Below are 18,449 nucleotides of genomic sequence, written 5' to 3' on the forward strand. Positions count from 1 at the left end.
CATTGCACTTTGTCCTATCCCCAGGAAGAGTGAGCAGAGCCTGTCCCCCACTCCTGACCCTGAGACCTGAGATGTTTATAAACATTGATTAAATCCCCTCTCTGTCTTCGTATCTCCAGATTAAGCAGCCCCAGGTCCCTCAGCCTCTCCCCATAAGCCCTGCCCTCCAGTCCCCTCATCATCCTCCTAACCCTCTGCTGGACCTTCTCCACCAGATCCCTGTCCCTCTTCAACTGGGGGAGCCCAAAACTGAACACAGTGCTCAAGACGAGGTCTCAGCAGGGCAGAGTAGAGGGGGAGGAGAACCTCCCTTGATCTGTTGGACACACTCTTCCTAATACACTTCAGGATCTCATTGGCTTTCTTGGCCACAAGGGCACATTGCTGTGCCATGCTTAACTTGTTAGCCACCAGGACCCCCAGGTCCCTCTCCGCAGGACTGCTTTCCATCCTTCCAGCAGAGGTAGCTGGTGTTCCAGTGAGTTCTTTAGGGACCAGGGAATGCTCTCACTCATGGGTACCTCACTCTGGGTACAGTTTCAGCACTTGATTATAGCTCAAATACTAAAACCATAAAGAGAAAGGTATACCAGAAACTCCAATGCTTACAGCTCAAATATTAAAACCATAGAAAGGAATATGAGAAGGAATGCCAAGTAATTTTATTGATCCAAGAGCAGCTTATCCTCACCCTATCCAACTGACCAGCAAAACTCCTGAGATGTGTAGATCTCAGGGCTGGCAGGCACTCATCTTAATGTTGGCATCCCCACTGGGAACTGCACCATCATGGTGGTAAGACTGGTGCCACTCCAACCCAGCTCCTGAGGCTCTTGGTAAGATGGGTTCAGAATTCTGTAACGTATGGCCAGGATCACAGGATCACAGTATCACAATATCAACAAGGTTGGAAGAGACCTCATAGATCATCAAGTCCAACCCTTTACCACAATTCTCAAGGGTAGACCATGGCACCAAGTGCCACGATATCCCAGAAGGTGAAATGAAGAGAAAACAGAGTTCCTCCTTTTGGAATCTGTTTCATACCATCTTTCCCTACTGCTCATGTGCATACTTGCAAATCCCATTTCCGATGGATCTTACCTCTAGCAACCGAGTGATTATCAGCCTGTTGTAACGTCTGATCAAACACTCTTCCCTCTTACAGCTGCTTGCAAAGATGCTTCAAGGCTGGTGGTATCCAGCAATGGCTTCATCAAGGGCAAATCATGCCTGACAAATTGAGTGGCTTTTTATGATGAAGTCACAGCAACAGTGGACAAGGGAAGGGCAACTGACATCATCTACCTGGACCTGAGTAAGGCTTTTGACTCTGTCCCATGTTACATCCTGGCCACCAAACTGGAAAAATACAGCCTGGATGGGTGGATCACTGCAGGATAAGGAATTGGCTGGATGATGTCATGCAGAGACTGGTGAGCAAGGGCACAAGGTCCACCTGCGGACCAGTGACAAGTGACATCCCTTAGGGGTCAGTGCTGGCACCAGTAATGTTTAACATCTTTGTCAGTGACATGGACAAAGGAAATCAGTGCACCCTCAGCAAGTTTGCAGATGACACCAAGCTGTTTGGCTCAGTTGACTTGCTAGAGGGCAGGGATCCATCCAGAGGGACCTGGACAGGCTGCAGAGGTGTGCCCAGGCCAAGTTCAAGACATTCAACAAGGCCGAGTGTAAGGTCCTGCACCTGGGTGAGCACAATCCCAAGCACAGCTCCAGGCCGGGTGGGGAATGGCTGAGAGCAGCCCTGAGGAAAAGGCCCTGAGGAAAAGGCCCTGAGGGTCTGGGGTGATGAAAAGCTCAACATGAGCCTGCAGTGTGAGTGCAGCCCAGACAGCAGCCCTGTGCTGGGCTGCAGCAGGAGCAGTGTGGGCAGCAGGGCAAGGGAGGGGATTCTGCCCCTTTGCTCTGCTCTCCTCAGACCCCACCTGCAGTCCTGTGTGCAGTTCTGGAGCCCCCAACACAAGAAGGACATGGAACTGTTTGAGCCAGTTCAGAGGAGGCCATGAAGATGTTCAGAGGGCTGCAGCAGCTCTGCTATGAGGACAGGCTACAAGAGTTGAGGATCTTCAGCCTGGAGAAGAAAAGACTTCAAGAACTCATAATAGCCTTCCAGTATCTGAAGGGGGCCTACAGGAAGGCTGGGGAGGGACTCCTGACAAAGCTTACTATTTACATGACAAGGGGCAATGGGTTTAAATTGGAGCAGGGGAAATTTAAACAAGATGTTAAGGAAGGGTTCTTTCCAGTGAGGGTGGTGAGACACTGGCACATGTTGCCCAGGGAGGCTGTGGCTGCTCCCTCCCTGGAGGTGTTCAAAGCCAGTTTGGATGAGGCCTTGAGTGACCTGTTCTAGCGGGAGGTGTCCATGACTATGGCAGGGGGGTGGAACTGGGTGATCTTTGAGGTTTCTTCCAACCTAAACCATTCTATGATTCTATGATAGTTGGCAAACTCCCCAGCCAATGTTTTCCCCTCTCTTTATTAAATGTAGCAGATTGTTCCATATTTTAACTCTCTGTTCCTTCCCAGCCCTCCACACTGATACATAACAGCAGCCATCATTTAAATTATGCATTGATGGTGAATTTCTGTGATATATTATCCACTATGTTATATTAAATGGAAGTAAAACTAGACTCTGCTATCATAACTATTGAAACTTGTTTTCCTTCCATGTTGATTTACATCCAAACAACCAACCTACTAACCTTGCAAATGTCAATCTGCACTGAGGCAAGGAGCTGTGAAGGTCTTAAGCAGATGCTCTCCTTGGGACTGAAAAGTCAGTGTCTCTGTGATTTATTCCTACCATGGAAATATTACTCTTAAGTTTGGGATGCCATATTTTGCTATCCATGGAAATAATCATTAAAGACTTCAACCAAGAAAAGTCAAGGCCCCAGATTAAATTAAATCAATCCAAAGTATTAATTTTGCTGAAGTGCAGACAGTAATGTATACAGAGAATAAATTCAGTAATGTAATAGCATTGTATCAAAAGGGGAGTGTGTCCATTTATCTAGGCAGTAAGCCCAGAATCTGCCTGCCAAATCTCCCTGGGGAGCCCAAAACTGCAAAATCCACTAAGGTGACTCTGATTTCCACATAGGAATTTCTCGTAGTGGTATCTATTTAACACTAGCTTTAAATGCCCTTAGAAGAACATTTTCCTTCATATTTCATAGTATTATAGAATCGCCCAGGTTGGAAAAGACCTCCAAGCTCATCCAGTCCAACCTATCACTCTGCCCTGTCCAATCAGCTAGCCCATGGCACTAAGTGCCTCATCCAGGCTTTTCATGAACACCTCCAGGGGCAGCAAGTCCACTACCTCCCTGGGCAGCCCACTGTCTGTCTTACTTCCCTCCTTGGAAACTGCAATAATTGCTTCTTTAAGGCATGTGAAGGAACAAGAGGAAATAGCCTCAGGTTGCACCAGAGGAGGATTAGGTTGGATATTAAGATTTTTTTTTTTTCCTGAAAGAGTGGTCAGCCATTGGAACAGCCTGCCCAGGGAGGTGATGGAGTCACTATCCCTGGAGGTGTTCAAGACATGTGTGGACATGGCATTTCAGGAACATAGTTTAATGCCTACAGTGGTGTTAAGCTGGTGGCTGGACTCAATGATTTTGGAGGTCTTTTCCAACTGAAACAATTCTGTGATCCTGTGTTTGACAACTAAATGACACCATGGCACAGGTAACCATAACACTGAGGTTGGGGCTATCTGCTAATAAAACTACATGGCACGTGTAGGAGGAAAGACCAAGGTTATCAGAGGAGCCTTATATTAGTTCAGATTCTGAACAGAATGGTAGGTCTGCCATTGCTTAGCTGAGAAGAGCTGTAGATTAGCCTCAAATAAAGACCCTACTTATGTGCTTGTAGCATAACTATTGGCATCTATCAATGAGGATGAAATGCACAAATAAGATATATGCTGCCTATTAACAAACTCATGAGATGAGGCATAAGAATATAAACTGTTTAAGAAGAGATGTCTAATAAACTATAACTGCTGGTGCTGCTGGCTCTTGCTGTGATGCTCTTTGATCAACAATGTACCCAATGTTCTGTTCCTTACGGCATTATTTTAGCACAGAAAGTGGGGAAGATCATTGTGAAAACAAGGTAAATTTGTGGCTGGAGAAGTCAAGCTTTGTGGTTATTACAGTAAGCTGACAGCACAGCACCAGCACAACATTTTTCATCTGCCAGAACCACTCCTTTAAGTGAAGTGACAGTGGCGGTGCAGCTGCTGCTTCAGAATTTATAACGCTCTTCTGAGGTTCTGGACAATAAAGCCATTATTGTTCTACCAAAGGACAGGCTTGCCCTTAAGCTTTCTTGAACATACAAGCTTGGCTACTAATGTAACAGGTGGGTAACACAAAGAGAAACAGAGAATTGTTCCATCTGGAAAAGCCTCTAAGATTATCAAGTCCAACCACCAACCTAAAACCACCAGGGCCATTAAATCATGACCCAGAATGCCATGTCCACACATTTCTTGAACATCTGTAGGCATGGGGACTCCACCACCTCCCTGGGCAGCGTCTTCCAATGCATGACCACTCTTGCAGCAAAGAATTTTGTCTTCATCTCCAACCTAACTCTCCTCTGGTACAATTTCAGGCCATTTCCTCTTCTTCTGTCACTTGATACTAGAGAGAAGAGTCCAACTCCACCTCACTCCAACCTTCTTTCAGGGAGTAGCAGAGAGCAATGAGGTCTTCCCTTGGCTTCCTCTTCTCCACACTAGACAATCTAGACTAGACTACTTCCCTCAGAAGCTTCTCCCAATGTAGAGATGTAGATGGTGCTACTGCACAAATGACCTTTATGCCCTTCCTATGGATACGGTTATAGAAAAAGAAAGGTTATAACCAGTGAAGGCATTTCCTATGAAGGCATCCTACCTGATTACACCATGCTGGAGAGCTACTGCTTCAGAGCATTGCAGCAGAAAGACAAGAAGAGATCAGGAATTCATGCCACACCAAGAAATCACAGGATCATAGAATGCATTGGGTTGGAAGGGCCCCTTATATGTCATCCTGCCCAACACCCCTGCAGTCAGCAGAGAGACACCTCATCTAGATCAGGATTGATTAGGCTCCCAACAAGTGTAACCTTGAATGCCTCTAGGAATGGGAGCTCAACCAGATCTCTGCACACCCTGTTCCAGTATTTCACCACTCTCATTGTAAAGAACTTCCTTCTGATGTCCAATATAAATCTATCCTGTTCTGCTTCAAAGTCCCCCTCACCTCATCCTGTCACTACAAGCCCCTCCTAACAGTCCGTCCCCAGTCCTCCTGTAGTTCCCCTTCAGATACTGTAACATAGCTGTAAGATCCCAGAGTATTCTCTTCTCCAGGCTGAACAACCCCACCGCTCTCAGCTTGTGCTCATAGCAGTGTTCCAGGCCTCTGACTATCTTGGTGGTTCTCCTCTGTCCTTATTGTGCTGGGGCTCCCAGAGCTAGTCACAGGGAGCTGGGGTTGCTTAACCTGGATAAGAGTAGGCTCAGGGCTGACCTCATTGCTATCTACAACTACCTGAAGGGAGGTTGTAGCCAAGTAGGGGTTGGTCTCTTCTCCCAGGCAACAGAATGAGGTGATAGTCTCAAGTTGTGCCAGGGGAGGTATAGGCTTGATATTAGGAGGAAGTTCTTCTCAGAGTGATTGGCATTGGAAAGGGCTGCTAAGGGAGGTGGTGGAATCACTGTTCCTGGAGGTATGCAAGAAAAGCCCAGATAGAGCACTTAGTGCCATGGTCTGGTTGATTGAATAGGGCTGGCTGCTAGGTTGGACTGGATGATCTTGGAGGTCTCTTCCAATCTGGTTGATTCTATGATTCTATAAAGCAGACTGCATTTGGTTAGTGAGCCCACAAGGCTGGGTGTTCCTGGGCTGGAAGTTAAGCTGGTGGAGTTTGGAGATGCCAGTATCTGTTGATGAAATATTGCCAGCAGAGGATTGCTTTGAGGATTTCCTGAGGAAGGGGCTACAGGCCTAGATGTACAGCTAATGGTGGTCTAAAGACAAAACATAGGCAGCTCTGGTGAATTCTGTGATTCTGAAAGGAACATGATAAGAGAAATACAATTTTTCTGCCACCATGAAAATCACCTTTTTCATGGGAATATGGTACACAAAGACTGGGAATTTGCAGGCATTCTCAAAGGAAGAGTAGCTGCATCTGCTGGGAAGATCACAATTTCGTGTCCTCACACGAGGCCTTTGCTCTTCAGTACTACGCTGGTCCCCGCCATGCAGCAGAAGGGCAGGCAATTTTGGCACACAAAGCTTCTGCTAATGAGTTCACTGTTTTCTGTTTCACAATCAGCAAAATTAAATCTCCTCTAGTTGCCAGTGTGGGCCATCCTTCTAAGGGAAGACTGCATCAGCTGCTGCTTTGACATCAATATTCTGAGTCTTTCTGGGATGACCCTTTTTATTCATCTTTTATCACTTCAGCACTCAGGCATGCAATATCCTTCTGCATCTCCTCCCTCCCTGTGCTGATTTGAGGCTAAATGGAATAATTTAATGAGAGAAAGTGAAAATGAGAGAAATGTGAAAGGCAAATAATGGTGATGTCTATATTACACATTCATTCTTCTGGGACATATGAAAACAAGGGCACAAACAAAAATCATAGAATCAGAGAATCAACCAGCTTGGAAGAGACCTCCAAGATCTTCCAGTCAAACCTAGCACCCAGCCCTGGCCAATCAACCAGACCATGGCACTAAGTGCCCCAGCCAGGCTTTGCTTGAACACTTCCAGGGACGGCAACTCCACCATCTCCCTGGGCAGCCCATTCCAATGCCAATCACTCTCTCTGCAAACAACTTCCTCCTAACATCCAGCCTAGACCTCCCCCGGCACAATTTGAGACTCTATCCCCTTGTTCTGTTGATGGTTGCCTGGAAGAAGAGACTGACTCCCACCTGGCCACAGTATCTCTTTCCAGCTCACCTGGCACCTAAGGAAGATTCTGAGATAAGGGAGAGGGTGGAAAGAAGGTGAGGGTTGGTTGGAAGCCCCTCCTGGGCAGTCTGGTTGCTGGGAGGGGTTTTGTGTTTCCTTGTATTACCCTTGTGTTATCTTTAACTTGTATATTACTGTATATACAGTATATATATATATATATATAAACAGTCAGGGTAGGAAGGGACCACAAAGATCATCTAGTTCATGGCAGGGACACCCTACCCTAGAGCGGGCTGCACACAGCCTCAGCCAGCCTGGCCTGAAACACCTCCAGCCATGGGGCCTCAACCACCTCCCTGGGCAACCCATTCCAGCCTCTCACCACTCTCATCATGAACAACTTCCTCCTCACATCCAGTCTCAATCTCCCCACCTCCAGCTTTGCTCCATTCCCCCCAGTCCTGCCACTCCCTCACAGCTGAATAAGTCCCTCCCCAGCTTCTTTGTAGTCCTCTTCAGATACTGGAAGGCTGCACGAAGGTCACCTGGGAGCCTCCTCTTCTCCAGACTGCACAGCCCCAACTCTTTCAGTCTGTCCTCACAGCAGAGCTTCTCCAGCCCTCTGAGCATCCTCGTGGTCCTTGTCTGGACATGCTCCAGTGCATTCACATCCTTCTTGTAATGGGGGCTCCAGAACTGGATGCAGTACTCCAGGTGGGGTCTCAGGACAGTAGAGGAGAAGAATCACCTCCCTCAACCTGCTGGCCACATTTCTCCTGATGCAGCAGATATTTGTAAATATCTGTAACATATTGTATATATATGCTTGTAAACTGTGCTAAGCTGTAAATGTAAAGCTTCATTCCTTAACTTCCAGATGGATGAGTTAGTCTGGTTAATCCAGTGTGAGGGAGGAACAACCCCCAAACCACTACACTCTCCTTTCTAGTTATCTTCAACAGAGGCTAAAGTGTACCTGATGTCTCAGGTTCTCATACTCATAACTTTCTTTTAGGCTGCCTTTTTCATTCTTTCTTCTAACTCTGACTATAGCAAGGGATCTCTACAAGATTATCTACATAATTCAGATGGCAGAAGGTACTGTGAGACTTCAGGCATCAACGATGAATATTGCTACCAATCTTTTTAATCCTAACACATCTAACATGATTGTGTTAAGAACATAAATTCAGCTGGCATCATCCAAGTGTCATGATCCACCTTTCTGATAGGATTCATCCATCGAGGGATGGCCATAGAGCAATAGCCTAGGGTTAAGAAACAGTAATTTAGCTCCAGCTTCAACTGCTAACTGCATCAGTAAAAATAAGGCAGCATGGGTTTCTACAAGCACATGCCTGAAGATCTGTTGCCCAGTGCTGTAATGTTATTTTAGCATTACTATTAGTATATTATATCTTTACTTCTCTTGAGGTTTTCCACAGGAGATGACAGCAAGCATAGGAATGTTCCAAGTATGCATTCCACTCCATGCATTTTTAATTTCTGTGTTGATACAGTAGCTCTGAAATCACTGTAGTCTATACCTAGCTGATGAACTACACTCAGAACCGCATGAATTACAGCTTCTGTTGTCCTTGTTAAGGTAGATTTATTGCTGCCACTACAGTTCAGGTTCTGCACTGCCATCTCACGTGGGCCTGAATGCTCCAAAGCCAGCTGAGTGCTTCTCGAGCTGGCAGGAGTGGAAGTGCAGATCCAGGAGATTTATCCTCTGAGAGAAGACAGCTCTTTGACTACTTGCAGATAAATGCTGAGTGCACAGGCTCTGAATCCAGCTAATGAAGTCAGTGTGTGCACCAGAATACAGGCTTGGGAAGGACCACCTGGGACAGCTATTCCCATTACCTGCAAGCAATCATGTCATAAAAGTTGAGAGCAAAATGTCCTGCAGGATATTGCAGTCTGCCCTCTCCATTGACTGCATGCCATGAAGTAACATTCTCCTAAAGTATACACCTTCAGTGAATGATGAGCTTTAGGAGTTGGGTTGGGAAGTCTCAAAAGTGATAGTATATGATAGAAAAAGCAGAAGAGGTCAGGGGAACGTACAACTGATGTTGTGGCCCTCTGAGGTGGCTCAATATGTTAAGTGAAAACGTTTGTCAGACCATAGAATATCAGTCCAACTATAGGGTTATAGAATGATAGAATGCTTTGGGTTGGACAAGACCTCTAAGATCATCAAGTCCAAAGATCAACCTAAGACCACCATGGCCATTAAACCATGCTCCAAAATGCCATGGCCACATATTTCTTGAACACCTCCAGGGATGACAACTCCACCACCTCCCTGGGCAGCCTCTTCCAATGCCTGACCACTTTTGAAGGAAACAAACTCTTCCTAATCTCCAACCTAACCCTCCCCTGGCATTTATCACCTGGGAAAAGAGACCAATCTCCATCTCACTCCAGCTTCCTTTCAGGTAGCAAGTCAGTATTGAGGTAAAAATAGCCTGCTGGATTTCTGAGGTCACTTGTATAGACCCAAGGCAGAGGAATAATTCCCAGTCTAAACATATTCAAGAGACACTTTAGTCCACTAAAGTGGATTTAAGTGATTTTCTACCCATGTTGTTATATTCTATCCTCTTTCTCATATTTGAGCCCACAGTGCACTTCTAAAAAGTAACCATCTGTTTATTTTGCTACAAAAGTGACTCTCTACCAGTCCTGGAACACGCCATGCAAATATTCATCCTTCACCACAGCTCTCCAAGTTGAACAGATCTTTTGATGACAAAGTAACCAAACCACACAAGATAATTTGTACAACTGAGCAAACACTTTTGTTCCTGTTTGCTAGTCACAGCCTAAAATCCCTTGCAGCAGTTTGGTTTTATTTAGTAGAATTATAGAATGGTTTGGGTTAGAAGGGACCTCTAGAGGTCACTGGGTCTGATCCCCCACAGTAAGCAGGAACATGGCCAACCAGATCAGTTTGCTCAGAGGCTCATCAAGCCTGACCTTCAATGTTTTTAGGGATGGGGCCTCCAACACCTTCCTGGACAACCTGTTCCACTGTTCCCCATCTTAAACAATGCCTCCTTGGCTTTTAAGCTCCATGACAACCTTTTAACAGCCCTTCCAGGAAGGCTTCATCAAGCCCAGAAGTCCTTCCCTGACAGCAACAGCCCCTAAGGAATAGCAGAACTATCCAGCTGGCCAAAACTCCCATCTGACTCCCAAGGACTACCATTTAACTCACCTCTTAGAAAGTAAAGCTTGAGTGGCAGCAATCAGCTCTGCATTCATCACCCCACATATAGGATTTTTGTCTTCTTCGCTTTGCATCTAGCTCCAGTGAATTCCACCTGACGCTGCCTCTCCCAGGCACTTTGTTTTGCACAATCCTTTTGCAGGTTTTCAGTGTCAGCACTCATTTCCAGTGCTCTGAATAAAAGCATCAGCAGCACACTCTGTCATCTTTTCCAGCTCATTTATCAGTTGAGCATCACAGGTTTACGTACAGAATCTTTTGAGATGCCACTGCTGTCATGCCCTCACTCAGAAGACTGATCAGTCAGCCCTGCCTTCTGTTTCCTACCTTCACAACAATTTGTTTTGTTATCTGTAGAGCATTCCTTCTCTCTGACAGAAGTGAAGATTCTTAAACGTATGTCCTTTTGGCTTCCAAAGCTAATCCTCAAACACAGAATTTCTTAGATTGGCAAAGCCCTTCAAGATCACCGAGTCCAATCATTAGTTTCACACAGACAAGTCCTTGACTAACCCAAACCCCTCCACACAACATCTCATCGCTAGGAATGCTTGGAAAGGACCACCAGCATCAGCCAGTCCAACCTTCATCCCAGCAGCCTTCGTCACTAGACCATAGCTTCAAGCACCACATCCACTCTCCTTTGAAACACCTCCAGGCATGACAACTCCACCACCTCCCTGGGCAGCCTGTTCCAGTGCCTGACCTCCCACTCAGGAAACAACTTCCTCCCAACAGCCAACCTAAACCTCCCCTGATGCAACTTGAGGCCATTTCCTCTTGTCCTGTCATGAGTAAGTGGGGAGAAGAGACCAGCTCCAGCCTCATTACAACTTCCTTTTAGGTAGCTGTAGAGGGCAGTAAGGTCCCCTCTCAGCCTCCTCTTCTCCACACTAAACACCCCCAGCTCCCTTGGCCGCTCCTCATAGGCCATGTTTGCCAGACCTCTCCCCAGCCTCCCTCTCACCTGCTCCAGCACCTCAATGTCCCTGCTATACTATGGTGACCAAAAGTGGACACAGTACTTGAAGTGCGGTCTCAGGAGTGCTGAGTACAGTGGCATAAGCACCTCCCTACTCCTGCTGCTCACATCATTTCTGATCCAGGCCAGGATGCTGTTGGCCTTCTTGGCCACCTGGGCACACTGCTGGCTCATGTTCAGATGGCTGTCCACCAACACTTAGCCACAGAGCATGGGACAGCCATATTTCACTGAGGAGGGCCCATTTTGGGGTTGATCTGATCATCAGGACATCATTTTGGTATAGCTCTGATGTTTCAGCTCTGAGGTGGGAATGTTCCACAATGCCCCCTCCTTTTCCTCTTTCTCACTAGTTTTAGGGTTCTTCAACTGGAAGGTTTGTTGAAAGAGGACTCTGAAGGCAAGGTGTCAGGGAACCTTTCAGTCCTTCCTCTAAAAGGAAGCAGAGCTCTCCTCCTAGTCAGCACACACCTGCCAGCACCACACAAGGCAGACATTCATGACAGTTTGAAACATGCTTTAGTAAGCTGGAGCTCCCTACCAGGTGTTGGCTGTACCTGTAACTGCTCTGTGATGTGGGACGAGCACTGTTTGCACCAGTGTGCCTCTGTACCAGCATGACCTCACCCGTAGTATCTTGCTTCACTCCTCCTCCCTCCCCTAGCCAAAAGTGTGCAGCTTTATCCATCCCCTGGGTTTTAATCCACCCCCTGAGCCTCCCCTTGCTTCACTATAGCTATTTTCCTGCCTCCATCTGTGGCTGAGCTTCTGCTACAGCTACAGCCATCCTAGCTGAGGTTTCTTACCTCAAACTAATGTGATTGCTCACTTAGTGCCTGAGATCTGCACTGGCTTGTTTCCAGGTCTGGGGTTTGTTTGGGGACTTTTGGAGTGGAGGAGGCAGATGGGCTGGTTACATCGAAGAGCAGTTCCTCAGCTGCTACAGTGACCTACTTTTTGAGAGTCTGATAACTTCCTTTCAAGCAGGTCAGGGACTTCTAGAGAAGGTACAGAAAAGGGCCACAAAGATGACTAGGGGACTAGAACATCTCTCTTATGAGGAAAGATTGAGAGAAATGAGTCTTTTTAGTCTGGAAAAAGAGAAGAGCTCATGCATACTTCAAGAGTGGGTGTTGGGAGGATGGCATCAGGCTTTTTTCAGTGGTGCCCAGTGATGGGACAGGGGACAATAGGCACAAACTTGAATATTCAAGAAGTTCCTTCTAAACTTGAGGAGGAATTTCTTTAATTTAAGGGTGATAGAGCATTGGAACAGGCTGCCCAGAGAGGTGGCAGAGTCTCCATCTCTGGAGACATTCAAAACTTGCCTGGACACATTCCTGTGTGACCTTCATTAGGTGAATCTGCCTTGGCAAGGAAGCTGGACTCAACGCATTATCTCTAGAGGTCCCCTCCAACCCCTACCATTCTGTGATTCCTGTCCTTAACGCAAGGTTAGAGTTCATGTCTAGACTCGTGTCAAACTTTACCTTATTAGATTTAGAACTTGGTAGTCAAAATCTAAGGTTTTATTTGATCAGAATTTATAGCAGTGGAATATCTGGGCTCTAAACTATGGTGAGGAAATTGCAGCAGGAAATAAGCAGGTGCTGACAAAAATGATGTAGCTTAGGAAAGCTTCAACTAAGTCCTTGAACCTACGTTGAGCTACCATATGCTGGAATTCATCTGTACAGCAACCACCCTGCTCTCAGTCCCTAGCAGAATGGCAGCATGCCTATTATTATTACATTTGACACTGTCTTTGTTACAATAATCCACAAAGTCAACACAGTTCTTCTGTAGAACGCTTCTGTCCCTCCCAGCACCACAGGAGGTTAAAGAACTGTATCAAAGACCTTGTGTCAAGGTTACTAAAGAAAGTAACACAAAGGACTGGTCACAAGACTTGTCCCTTATGAATTCTTCTGGTAACACCCCTGCAACCTGGTAACTCACCTCTCAGCACAGCCTGTCACAGCCTCCTCTTTTCTCAGCTCCTTATCTGCCAAAGCCAGCTTCTTATAATTCCTGTATTAATCTGCACCATCTCCACTTTAAATAGTAATTTCCTTAGGGAACTGTACTGACTGAACGCTTCCTATAAATCTAGATAGCTTAAGCCCACCACATTACTGTAGCTGGAGATGTTCACTGCCTCAGCAAAAAGAAGCATTAAGTTTGTCTGACAAGATCACCTTCTGATCAGAATGTTGCACTTTATCCCACTTTTCACTTAGGATGATGCCTGTGATTACTCTTTGTTCAAGACCTGTCCTCGGACACTACAGAGTGCTGAAATAACCTCATTTGTTTCTATGTAGTTTTCAGGATATCTCCTTTTTTTCCCTCCTGCAGATATGTTAGCAGTCAGAATGTATTATCCCCATAAACAAACAAACAAACACCTAAAGGTTTTGTCTAGTAGATTTCTGGTGACCAGAGGTGAAGTCAGGAAAGCAACATATTCAGCTTCTACAAAGGAGGTAACTACCAAATCCAATGAGAGCTGCTAAGAGAAATGGGACTTGGCCCTGCAGCCTTCCAGGATGACCACTCCAGGATGATCATTCCAGGAGGTCTACAAGGACGATTAGGGGACTGGAACACCACTTGATGAGGAGAGAATGAGGGATCTGGGGCTTTTTAGTCTGGAGAAGAGAAGACTGAGAGGGGATTTAATCAATGTTTATAAATATCTGAGGGCTGGGGGGCAGGATAGGGGGGGACAGGTTCTGCTCACTGCTCCCTGGGATAAGACAAGAAACAATGTATGGAAGCTGCAGCACAGGAGGTTCCACCTCAACACAAGGGAGAACTTCTTTACTATAAGGGTCAAAGAGTACTGGAACAGGCTGCCCAGAGAGGTTGTGGAATCTCCTTCTCGGGAGACTTTTAAGGGCTGCCTGGATATGTTCCTGTGTGACCTGAGCTAGATTGTGTGGTCCTGCTCTGGAAGGGAGATTGGACTCGATGAGCTTTTTGGGTCACTTCCTTCCAACCTCTAACATCCTGTGAGCCTGGGATCATCTAATTTTACTATTTCAAGCAATATTAGAGCATGAGCAGGACACTTACAAGTGGAATGAAAAACTACTGCCATGTTAATTGCTTTGGAAAGAATTGGTGAGACACTGAAACTGGTTGCCCAGGGAAGGTGTGGTTTCCTCCTCTCTGGAGGTGTTCAAGGCTGGGTTGGACAGAGGCTTAAGCAACCTGGTCTAGTGGAACATGTCCCTACCCATGACACAGGATTGGAACTAGATAATCTGTAAGGTGCCTTGCAACCCAAACCATTCCACAATTCTAGGAATGGGTTCATGTCATTCTAGAACAACTGTCTAATGTCACTCATTATGTTTTTACTCTATAGCACCTGTGTGCTACTTGTGTTCTACGCTCTACATACTTTATTTGTTTTTTTCTGAGGAAGGAAAATATTTTTATGCCTGAAGTTTGTGTTGCCGTCTGAATTCAGTGCAGCTAGTCAAGGAAAAGGCACCTGGCATATTTCCACCTTCTCTTATCTTGCTACTTACAATTTGAAGTCACAGCTAGAAATTGACAGGTGAAAACCAGACTTGAAGAGAGAGCATTGTGGTCATGGTATGTGTATTCCAATGAAACCAACAAGCTCTTCCTTGTGGCACAGCAGAGTTGCTGAGCTGCTTTCCCTCTAGTCACTCAAATCCACAACTAAATTCATAGTGGCTTCCTGCAGACAGATTTTCCTTCATTTCCCCACATTTTCTGAGTTAGAGTGTCAAAGGCATGACCTTCAGTTCCAAGTGTATCATACAAGCATTATTCCAGCACAGAAGTCTATAAATCTTTAAAGATAACTACGAGGACAGGCTGGGAGACCTGGAATTAAGCCTGAAGAAGAGAAGGCTCTGTGAAAACCTTCTAGTGGCCTTTCAGCACTCAAAGGAGTTGATAAGAAAGCTGGGGACAGACTTTTTTGCAGGGGCAGTTGTGACAGGGCAAGGGGTGATGGTTTGAACTAAAAGAGGAAAATTCAGACTGGAGAGAAGGAAAAAATGTTTCATGCTGAGGGTGTTGAGACAGTGGCCCAGGTTGCTCAGAGAGGTGGTGGATGCCCCATCCTTAAAACCATTTCAGGTCAGGTTGCACAGGGCTCTCGAGCAACCTGATCTGGTCAAAGATGTCTCTGCTCACTGCAGAGGAGTTGGACTACATATGACCTTCAAAGGTCCCTTCCAACCTAAAGCAATTTCAAGTCAGAAAAGTAATAAAATGATAAATATAAGTTTTAAAAATTATGCAGTGTTCAGGATGTGCAGTGGACAAAGTGGTAAATGAAAATCCCAACCCATCCAAGAGGTGAATTCAGGCTTGAGGAACACAGTTATTAAGCAGATTACTGGAGAGAGCATTTTGGAAATCCTTTCCCCCCAAAAAAATATGCCCACACTAAAAGGGAAATCACAGTACCTTAACTGCACTTCTCAGCCATAGCTGTTGAGATTTTATGTTGATCACCTGGAAAACAGAAAACAGAAGGATCAGGTATACCGCTCATCTTTTAACTGCTGATGAAGAAGAGCAACTAACATCACTTCTCTATCCCTGCCTAAAATAACACTAGTCTTTCAAATAGAGAAGAGCAGGACACGCAGCTCTGGATACCTGCTATTTTCTTCCCAATAAAGGCAGCTTTCAGTAAGAAAAATAACAAGAAAGCAATGCCTGAGGTTTTCATTCAAGTAGTTTACCTATTTCCATGAAGGCTGTCAACTCAGGAACCCAGGAAAGATTCATAAAAACTTTTCTTCTTATAAATTACCTTAAGCCATAGCTCTCAGACACTTGGCTGTAATTTCTTTAGACTCAAATATATTCTCTGCCCTCCCCCAGCCTAAAACACTGAAGAGTAAAATCTCTGCTGCTTTACAGCCCTTCCTCATGTGCATGTTCAGCTCTCCCTGAGACAAAGAACACAACAGGTATAGGAGCATTTTAGAGGCTATACAGGAGCAACTCCCTATGGGGACAGGCTGAGAGAGTTGGAGCTGCTCAGCCTGAAGAAAAGAAGGCCCTAGGGAGACCTTGGAGCAGCTTCTCAGTACCTTAAGGGGGCTACAAAGAACTGGGGAGAGACTTTACAAAGGCTTGTTATAAGGCAAGGGGGGATGGCTTTGAACTGGAAGAAGGGAGATTTAGACTGGAGATTAGGAAGAAATTCTTTAAGGTGAGGGTGGGGAGACACTGGAACAGGTTGCTCAGCAAGGTTGTGGGTGCCCTTTTCCCTGGGAGTGTTGAAGTCCAGGCTGGATGAAGCTTTGAGCAACCTAGTCTAGTGGAAGGTGGCCCTGCCCATGGCAGAGAAGCTGGTCCTGGATGATCTTCAAAGTCATTCCCAATCCCTACCATTCTGTGATTCTGTGATACTCAATAGAATGAAAACTAAACCAAGCCTTCAGTCCTGAATGTTTCAAGACTTCAAAGTTATAGATAGAATCACAGAATCACAGGATTAACCAGGTTGGAAAAGACCTCTGAAATGATTGAGTCCTACCTATCACCTAACCCTTCTAATTAACAAAACCACGGCAGTAAGCATCTCATCCTGCCTACTTTTAAATATCTCCAGAGATGGTGACTTGTTCTACCAACACCGTGGCTATCACTGATTTGGTATTCCATCAAAACACTACTTCACCCACAAAAAATCCACAGCACTAAGGCTAAAATTAGTGTGTCCAGAGAATGCCCAGTCTCCCATGTAGCAGAGGGAGAGGATCAAAACGTATTGCATTGCCATGGGAACTGAGTTTACTGCTTGCTTTACTAAGAGATGAATGCCTAATGTCAGCAGATCTGATGATAAATAATTGTCATTTTGCAGTTTTGTAATGAAGATGCATGATGCTATGTGTTGCTCACATACTGGAGAACAATTCTCTAAGCATCAAGGGCTTTTAGCTCCCTATATTATCTTATATAAAAAATGGGATCTAGTTTGTGATGGTTTGGGATTTAATATTAAAGGGGAAAAAAAAAAAAAAAGACACTTCAGCTTTGAGATTTCTACAGAAGAGGAAGATAACAGCACAGGTACAGACTGTGGCTGTTACATCAGCCTGTGATTTGGTGCAAGAAGAGCAGATGAAAGCAGGCAGTGCTGTAGCCATTTCAGCTCCACAATATATTAGCTGGGATTTTTCTTGGAACTTCACATTCTCACCGAATGTGCAGTTCACAGCTACATGGTGCAGCACTCATTTGGTCTCTCACACCACCAGCAGGGGGAGCAGAAAGTTTTGCTCCCACTGGAATGGGGCTCCTTATTCAGTTTCCTCTAAAGGAACCATCACTCAAATGTACTAAACCACTCTGAACTGACTCAGAATGCAATAAACAACAACAATCAAAAGATTCACTCCAAACCCATGCTGCTGCTCCAAATTATTAACTGTTTCCCTTCCTAAGAAGAAGTGATAGGATGTGGTAAGAGGAGCAGGCTGGCATAGAATCATAGAATCAACCATGTTGGAAGAGACCTCTAAGATCATGCAATCCATCCTAGCAACCAGCCCTAGCCAATCAACCAGACCAAGGCACTGTGTGGCTCATTCAGGCTTTGCTTCAACACCTCCAGGCACAGTGACTCCACCACCTCCCTGGGCAGCCCATTCCAATGCCAATCACTCTCTCTCTGCCAACAACTTCCTCCTAACGTCCAGCGCAGACCTCCCCCGGCACAACCTGAGACTGTGTCCCCTTGTTCTGTTGCTGGATGCCTGGCAGAAGAGACCAACCCCACCTGGCTACAGCTTTCCTTCAGGTAGTTGAAGAGAGCAATGAGCTCTGCCCTGAGCCTCCTCTTCTCCAAGCTCTGCTCCTTATTAGATGCAAAGTGGAATATAGTAACGAAAGATGAGGAAAAGACAAAGGCACATAACACCTTGTTGCCTCAATCTTCAATAGTGGGACAGGTTGTCTCCAGGACAACTGGACTCCCGAAGTGGCAGATGGAGTCAGGGACCAGTATAGTCCCCCTCTAATCCAGGAGGAAGAAGTAAGGGACCTGCTGAGCCACTTGGATCCTCACAAGTCCATGAGACCAGATGGGATCCATCCTAGGGTGCTGAGAGAGCTGGCAGCTGAGCTGGCCAAGCCACTCTCCATCATTCATCAGCAGTCCTGGCCCACTGGAGAGGTCCCCAAAAACTGGAAGCTGCCAATGTGATACCCATCCACAAGAAGGGCTGGAAATTACAGACCTGTCAGCCTGACC

The 18,449-nt window shown here is 45.8% G+C and overlaps 1 protein-coding gene across 8 annotated transcripts in view; it reads right to left on the reverse strand.

Moving 5' to 3' along the window:
* Nucleotides 1–18,449, reverse strand: part of PCDH15 (protocadherin related 15) — a 1,224,756-nt gene that overhangs the window by 687,631 nt on the left and 518,676 nt on the right. For all 8 annotated transcript variants that reach the window (XM_064145003.1, XM_064145009.1, XM_064145013.1 and 5 more), the window contains one exon: nt 15,644–15,691. The gene's annotated coding sequence lies outside the window, so the exon portion shown is untranslated. The remainder of the gene's footprint in view (nt 1–15,643; nt 15,692–18,449) is intronic.

Source organism: Pogoniulus pusillus, chromosome 6 (assembly GCF_015220805.1).
Source record: "Pogoniulus pusillus isolate bPogPus1 chromosome 6, bPogPus1.pri, whole genome shotgun sequence".
NCBI lineage: Eukaryota > Metazoa > Chordata > Aves > Piciformes > Lybiidae > Pogoniulus > Pogoniulus pusillus.